Raw genomic sequence first — 8,832 nt, 5'->3', positions numbered from 1 at the left:
TTGTAAGAAAAAACCATCTTGTAGGAAAGATTTTGCTTGGTAACAGATGTTTAATAACTTAGGAAATAATCAACATACATTAATTTATTATTTTAAATACTCTTTACCAGTTCTTGAGTCCAAACATAGATCTCTTGTTTGGTTGCAAGAATCCAGTATTTTAGAAAATGTATAGCCTATTTTCGTGTATTCTTCCTTCATAAATATGCAAAAGCCTATTTCTATTCTTCTAAGTTTGTCCCAACTTTACTTTGCAGATCAGTATGCATAGCAAAAGAAATGGTAAAATGAGCATAAAGGACACATTTACAAAGCATACGTATTTCTGTGTCTATTACAAATTGAAAGTCAGGCTACTGACAGTTTTTCCCCCTGCAGAGCTCTACAACAAGCATACATCAAATCAATGAGCAAACAAAAAGCTTGTATAAATGGCTTTGTCTTTATGATTAAACTGGCTCACTCATGCATGCCAGTGGAGTGCTGCTTTGATTCCAGGTGGTCAGCATATCTCTCTGGTTAATGGCATCCAAGAAGGAAATTGCTGATTCTTTACTGCCTGCCGACCTACCTATATTTTGCTCTAGTATATTGGTGGCTACCTCAGTTACTCACTACTTGCCCCCAGAATGAGGTTAAATTTTGTCAAAATTATGATTCCCCTTAATGGTGGAACCAATATTATGATTCTCATTCTAAATCTTTTATTGTAATGAAGAGGTAGGAAAAATATTTCTACACAAGAACTCCTTAACCCCCAGCACACATCCTCATTCTCAAATAAATATCCAGATATCCATTCACACTCAATGGATATTTATCAAGGGCGTTCTGGGTCCTATAAGCTAGCAGTAAGCAAGACTGGTTCCGTTCATGCTGTCATAGAACTTACAATCTGGAGTGAGAAGAGAGACATTAAACAATTATAGGAATTGTTCGACAATAGTTAGGATATGTATCATGAGAAGGCAGAAGTTAGGAGAGCTTGTCAAGCTGAGTATAATTTAACATAGATAAACAGAGAATCCTTGCCCAAGAAAGCAACATTTAAACTGAAAAATGAATAGGAGTTGGTCAGGGAAGAGGAGTAGTGGTGGTGAAGAGGAAACAGCCAGCAGAAAGAGGCTCTGAGGCATGAAGAACTAGTAGGCTAGTAGAGGAAACAAAGGACCAATGTGGCTGGCATTAAATGAGACAATTGGGCCAAAGCCAGAGCATACAAGAAGGTGTAGGTCTTGGTGGAGTTTGAGCTTTATTATAAACTATAATAGGGCTTTGGGCAATGAGGTGACATAAGCATGTTTTTAAAAGATCGGTTTGACCCACTATGTGGAAAGTGAATTAGTGGAGATGACCAAAAGAAGGTGTGGCACCTGCAATTAGAAGGTTATCCAAGGGGTCCAGGTGTCAGGTAAAGACTAAGACCAGTTAGACAGATGTCTTCGTTGGCTTGGGTTGCCGTAACAAAATACCATAGACTGGTTGGCTTAAACACCAGAAATTTATTTCTCACAGTTCCAGAGGCTGAACTCAGGGTGCCTGTATGGTCAGGTTTCTGGTGAGGGCTGTCTTCCTGGCTTGTAGATGGCTGCCTTCTACCTATGTCCTCACATAGTAGAGAGAGAGAGAAACATCCGTCTCCTCCTGTTCTTATAAAGACATTAATCCCTTCAAGGGAGTCCCACCATCCTGACCCTTTCTAAACCTAATTACCTTCCAAAGTCTCATCTCCAAATACCATTACAGTGAGGGTTAGGGCTTCAACATATGAATTTGGGTGGTGGGACACAAACATTCAGTCCATAACAACAGATTGAAGAGATATCCTTGGAGACAGAATTGACAGTACTGGGTGATTGGCTGGACAAAGAAGCTAAGAAATGGGTAGGGATTAAAGATGATTCCGGTTGGGTGCAGTGGCTCACGCCTCTAATCCCAGGACTTTGGGCAGCCAAGGCTGGCAGATCATGAGGTCAAGAGATTGAGACCATCCTGGCTAACGTGGTGAAAACAACATAAAAAGGGAGAACAAATTTATTGCTTCATGTCATTAAGAAGTCCAAGGTTAGGGATGACTTAAGACATGGTGGGATCTGGAAGCTTAAATGATCAAGCAGGAACCAATCTTCCCCCTTCTCTCAGCTTTACTGTCATTCATTTAAAAATATTTATTGAAAAGCTACTGAGTCCCATGCTCCATTTTAGACACTAGAGATGCAGTGGTACAAAAGACAAGCAAGTCCACTATCACTGCTTCTTTTCAGCATTGCACTGGAGGTTCTAGTCAGTGCAACAATTCAAGAAAAAGACATTTTTAACAATGTAAGAATTGAGAAGAAGGCTGGGCACTGTGGCTCATGCCTGTAATCCCAGCACTTTGGGAGGCTGAGGTGGGTGGATCATGAGGTCAAGAGATCGAGATCATCCTAGCCAACATGTTGAAACCCCATCTCTACTAAAAATACAAAAATTAGCTGGGCGTGGTGGCGGGCGCCTGTAGTCCCAGCTACTCGGAAGGCTGAGGCAGGAGAATGGCATGAACCCAGGAGGCAGAGGTTGCAGTGAGGCGAGATTGTGCCACTGCACTCCAGCCTGGGTGACAGAGCGAGACTCTGTCTCAAAAAAAAAAAAAAAAAATTAGTAACATGTTTGTCCAATGGCAGCATTAAGAGAATAAAAAGGCAAGCCCAGTGGGAGAAGGTATTTGCAACACCTGTAGCTAAAAAGGCCTTATATTCAGGATATTTTAAAAGATAAAAATTTTAATATCTCCTACAAATCAAAAAAGAAAAAAAAATGGGTAACTCAATAGACGCTTGAATAGGTACTCCACAAAAAAGGACATACAAATGGCCACTAAACATATGAAAGGGTATTCAGCCTCATTAGTAATTAGGAAAGTGCAATATGATATACTGTACATTCATGTTTAAAGACTTATAACACCAAATGTTGCCTAGGATATGCAATAACAGGTACACACTAGGGTAGGAGAGTAAGTTGATACAATAACTTCAGAAGATAATTTGGCAATAATCTTCTAAAGCAGAACATTTGTATACTCCAGGATCCAGCAATTCTATCCTCAGGAATATATTCAATAGAAATGAAGGCATATATGTACCAAAGACATTTACAATAATGTTGAGTGACAGAAGCCAGACATGCAAGTATATATTCCATTTATCTATATAACTTAAAAAACTGTCAAACTATGATGTTATTAGTTAGCAGGAGAGAAGGTATAGTGATTGGGAGAAGCATGAGGGGGTAATGTTCTATTTCTTCATCTAGGTGGTAGACAAATGGGTGTATTCATTTTGTAATAATTTTTGACCCAAACATTTGTTTTGTACATTTTTTTTCTGTATGTGAATGATGTGTCAATAAAAAAAGATTTCAAAATAAAGCCAAGCTTCCTGCCTCCATGGACTTTACATTCTTCTATGAGGATCCCTGCTCTCCTCCCTGTTGACTGGCTTCAATCTAAGGCTGCAAGTGGTGGCAAAGTAGCGACCAGCAGCTCCTAGTCTACAACTTCCCACGTTCAAACAAGTAGAAGTCAAGGCATACTTGTCTTAGGAGTTCAGCAAAAGTCCCACATTGCCTCTGACTGGCTCTAATTGGAGCATGCCTTCATCTCTGATCCAATCACAGTGGCCAGTGTGAGACTCTAATTGGCCAAGCCTGAATCACAGCCAACTCATGAAGCCAGAGTCAAATGGAGTCAGCTTCACCAGAACACGTATAATAAAAATAGGTAAAGATTCAAACAAAACAAAACTGTGACCCTGTCTCAAAAGAGGAAATAAATATGGGTTGTAAACCCAACAAATGTCTGTAACAGATCTCCTGCAAATGAGAACCTGGATTTCCTACTTCGTGTTAAGCTAACTTCCCTTTAATTCCTTCATTTTATCACATGTCCCAGGGATTTGGCTCTTCCACTGCTATCATGATTGCAAATGGACTCTTTTCTTCTACTCTTTAGTCACCTGAGAAATAGGGTACTCTCTCCTACTCCATCTCTATTTTTCTGACTTTGAAATAAGACAAAAACAATTAACCAGACAGATGAAAGTGAATAACAATAACAACAAAAATTTATTTAGAGTTTTAAATGTTTGTTTCTGCTAGAAACTGCATGTTAATGTAAAGGCTAATAAAAATAATCAGACCTTAGAAAGTAAGTTCTATTTCTATCCCTCTTCAAAGGATCCTTTGAGATGCCTCAGGGAGTACCTCCTCTGGTCAGTTTTCTTTACCACCCCCACCCCTGATCTGAGTTATTGAACACCTCTGCCCGTGTGCTTACTCATACTGTATTGTAGTTTTCTGTTTACTTATCTGCCTTACGCATTGGCTCATGTGTTCCTTGAAGGAAGGGTTTCTACCTTTATCTCTGTATTAGCACTACAAAGCTCAGTGTCTGGGACATATACAGTGAAGGGTCAGTAAATATTTTCAGAATGAGTGAGTGTTTCATATCCCAGTTACACTTAAACCTGATAGCAGCCCTGTGAGATAGAGGTGATCAACCTGAGGCTTAGAGAGGTAAGGTAGGTGACTTGCTCAAGGTCATAAATAGTAAGTAGAATCAGGATTGGAGCTCAAATCTATCTGATAAAAAGTCTGAGCCTTTGACCAGGGCTTTGGTCAAAACTGTTCATTTATTTGGAATAAGGTTCAAAATCTAGCTGGGAGTAGTTTTCCCTGATTGAATCCTACCTGCCTTTCTAACCCTTTTTGTCATTTTTCTCGTTCACGCATCTTTCCTCACAGCCCCTGAACAGACTTGGGCTTTCCTGCCTCTTTGTTTTCACTGGACTCTGTCAACTCTGCTTACTAAACTCTTACACCTTCTTCAAGGATCAGCTCAGACATCATCTCTTTTACAAAATTTTCCTTTATCACATACCCAGAAGTGACATCATCCTCCTTTGAATTGTCATATTATTTCCTGAACCATGAACATGGCATGTGTGACATACTAGCTCTGCTCAAACTATTAGTCTCCATATTAAACTACTAGATCATGCCTTGTCCTCTTTATGGCCCTTAGTATAGTGATTTGCACATAGTAGACTTTTTACAAATTTGCTGAATAAATTAATGGTGGTAGTGGTGACTTTTTGGTATGCCAACAATTTCCCCCACTGTCTAGGGCTTAGGACTGTGCAAATCATTGTTAGATCTGCCCTATTTCTTCATACCTTATAGGCTGTGATGTGGTTTGGCTGTGTCCCCACCCAAGTCTCATCTTGAATTGTAGTTCCCATAATCCCCACATGTCGTGGGAGGGACCCAGTAGGAGGTAATTGAATCGTGGGGACATTTTCCCCCATGCTATTCTGATGGTAGTAAGTTCTCACGAGATCTGATAATTTTATAAGAGACTTCCCCCTTCACTTGGCTCTCATTCTTCTCTTTCCTGCTGCCATGTGAAGAAGGACGTGTTTGCTTCCCCCTTCACCATGATTGTAAGTTTTCTGAGGCCTCCCCAGCCCTGTGGAACTGTGAGTCACTTAAACCTCTTTCCTTTGTAAATTACCCAGTTTCCGGCATTTCTTCATAGCAGCATGAGAACAAACTAATATAGGCTGTATTCTCTCTTGATAACCAAAGGGGTTTTATATATTCAGAACTACCAAATATCAACTTGGCAAATTTAAGTATAAATGGGCTTTTGATAGCTGTTAACAATGGGTTTTCACAAGTAGTTGGGAGACATGGCTTTGTGAATAAGTTTTGTTTTGTTTTCATTAAGAAGGAATAGTGACTGGGACAAGAAAAAGAAGGGAATATATTCCAGGTGTTTCTAGGGGTGAGGTAATTTGGCCTGCTAATAGTAAAACCCCAAGTTAATCAGAACCCGATTAACTTGTATTAATTGGCACCTCAATTATACACACACACACACACACACACACACACACATACATAAAGCAGACAGAAAAAGGGAGAGAGAGAGAGAAGAGACAGAGAGAAGAGAGAAGAGGAAAGGATCTGCCCTTAATAGAGACAAATGACAACAACAAATGAAACAGCAGCAAAATAATATCAAAACAGCATCTAGCAGCATAGGTTCTGCTCTCAATAACAGCATCATTTTCAGAAACGAAGCAACTCAAAATCCTGAATCATGTGACAAGATTGAAAGATAAAAGGGCTTAACCAGAAAATTCATGTAACCAGCAGGTCATTTCCCACAAATTATGCTTAAGCAGTGTTGTATATCATATCACTATAGTCTTATAAGATTATAGTTATACATCATTACTATATCATATATCATATCACTATATAGTTATATATCACATCACTATAATCTTATAAGATTATGGTGAGCCACCTAGAAGTTATAGGTAGGTATGAATATATAATATTCTTCAAGAAAACAACTTTGGTAAGTTATTTAAGGCTTGAATTATATTATAGCAATGAAACTAACTAGAAACATAAGGGTATTTTTAAACAGACTTGAATCTTCAATATGCAGCTGGAGCAGCAGATCCTGGTATGACTTGTTTTCTGCTAACTTGCAGGCTTCTTCAATGATCAGGTTTCAAGTTTCACTGCGGCAACTGACTCAAAGTGATTATTTAGCCTGCAAAATAGAAAAGAGTATAAAGGGACATGGTTGAAGTACTGAAAATTGCAATTACAGAGGGCATGTGAAAATTGATCTGTTCCTCCTTTTTATCTGGTTGAATATAGGAACAAGAGAATTTAAAATACATTTTAGTATTAATGAGAATACCAGAGATGTATGATTTTATGTGGCATTTTAAGAGGATATTATTCACAATGGCAAAGGAATCATGGGGAAAAAAAGTGACAGAAGATATATATTTTTTACTGAATAATCACACATTTTAACGTTTAGCGATAGAGTCAACAAAATCATGTTTCAGGTGATTAGACCCCAAGAACTTCTGGGCTAACACTGAAGATTCTGCTGGAAGAACACAATGGCTAGTACAATAAGTAAGGTTGGGAGCAAATTAACATGGTGGGCAAAGTGGCCCATGTGTCACATAGTGTCCACATAATGATGATGATGATAAGGATAATAGCTAGTATGTTTACAGCTACTTCCCCATTATTTGTAAGAAAAATTATATGAGTTTCATTTTGTTTTTTCTTTTTTGCTTGAATTGCCTTCCCTGGGCTCCTTCCCAGCTCCCACATGCCCAATTCTGCATATTCAAATTTGACCTCTTCTTCAAATACCCTTTTAAAAATGCAGTGTAGTGCAAACAGCAATCTCTGACCTCACTACTAAGAAAGAGTAATCTTCTACTCTGAATCCCTCCTCCATACCTCTCATGCAGCACTAGTCATTTCCTGCCTAGTAATGTGGCTATGTGACTTATTATGTGGTTAGTTTCCCTTACTAGATCTTTGCATATGATTCATTATTTATCTCTGTATTCTCTGCATTGTCATAAGCTTTTATATAATAAGCAACGAACAAATATTTATAAATAATTATAAATATGTGTTTAATTAATGGAATAGTAGGAATGGAGTTGTATTAATTTCACTTTGTCACATCAGGTTCTCTTTGACCAATGTCTCATCTTTTCCAAGGATAAAGATGCAGTTCTTATGACTTCATGGGCTCAGCATTGCCAGTGTTCAGACAGTGTACAATAGATATGTGCCAGAATCTTTATGTGTGAGTTAATTTTATACATTTTATAAATTTTATAAATTTCATATATTTTTTTTTTGTTTGTTTCTTTGTTTGTTTGTTTTGAGATGAAGTCTCGCTCTGTTGCCCAGGCTGGAGTGCAGTGGCGTGATCTCGGCTCACCATAACCTCCGCCTCCCAGGTTCAAGTGATTCTCCTGCCTCAGCCTCCTGAGTAGCTGGGACTGCAGGTGTGTGCCACCACACCCAGCTAATTTTTGTATTTTTAGTAGAGACGGGGTTTCACTACGTTGGCCAGGCTGGCCTCGTACTCCTGACCTCATGATCCACCTGACTCGGCCTCCCAAAGTGCTGAGATTACAGGCGTGAGCCACCGTGCCCAGCCAAATTTCATTATATTTTAATGCCAGAGGGATCTTGCTATTTAGAGGAACCATACATAGGATCCTTCTGAAATATTTAGCTTCTAATTTAAGAGTTTTGTAAGTTGTAATTTTAATACACAATGTTTTTTATATTTGTATTTTTTAAAATTTCTTTTTTTTTTTTTTTTTAGATGGAGCCTCGCTCTGTCACCCAGGCTGGAGTGCAGTGGTGTGATCTCGTCTCACTGCAGCTTCTGCCACCCAGGTTCAAGAAATTCTCCCTGCCTCAGCATCCCAAGTAACTGGGATTACAGGCGCCTGCCACCATGCCCAGCTAATTTTTGGATTTTTTAGTAGAGACGGGGTTTCGCCATGTTGGCCAGGCTGGTCTTGAACGCCTGACCTCAGATGATCCGCCCACCTCGGCCTCCCAAAGTGCTGGGATTACAGGTGTGAGCCACCTCGCCTGGCCCAAAAAATTTCTATACAGTAAAAGTCACTCATTTTAGCACATGACACCATGTGTTTTTACAAATGCATAGAGTCATATAATCAAGAAACAGAAAGTGCCATCACTCAAAAAATTCTCTCATACTGTCCTTTTGTTAGCTTGTCCCTTTGTCCCTGACCCCTGGCAACCACCTATCTGTCCTATGTCCCTATAGTTTTGCTTTTCCAGAATGTCATATAAATGGAACTAGAAAGAATACAGCCTTTTGAGTCTGGCTTCTTTCACTTAACATAATGCATTTGAGATTTATTCATATTGTTGTAATATGTATCAATAGTTAATTTATTTTCATTGTTGAGT

This window comes from Pan paniscus, chromosome 12 (genome assembly GCF_029289425.2).
Source record: "Pan paniscus chromosome 12, NHGRI_mPanPan1-v2.0_pri, whole genome shotgun sequence".
Lineage (NCBI taxonomy): Eukaryota > Metazoa > Chordata > Mammalia > Primates > Hominidae > Pan > Pan paniscus.
This window is presented reverse-complemented; position numbering follows the sequence as displayed.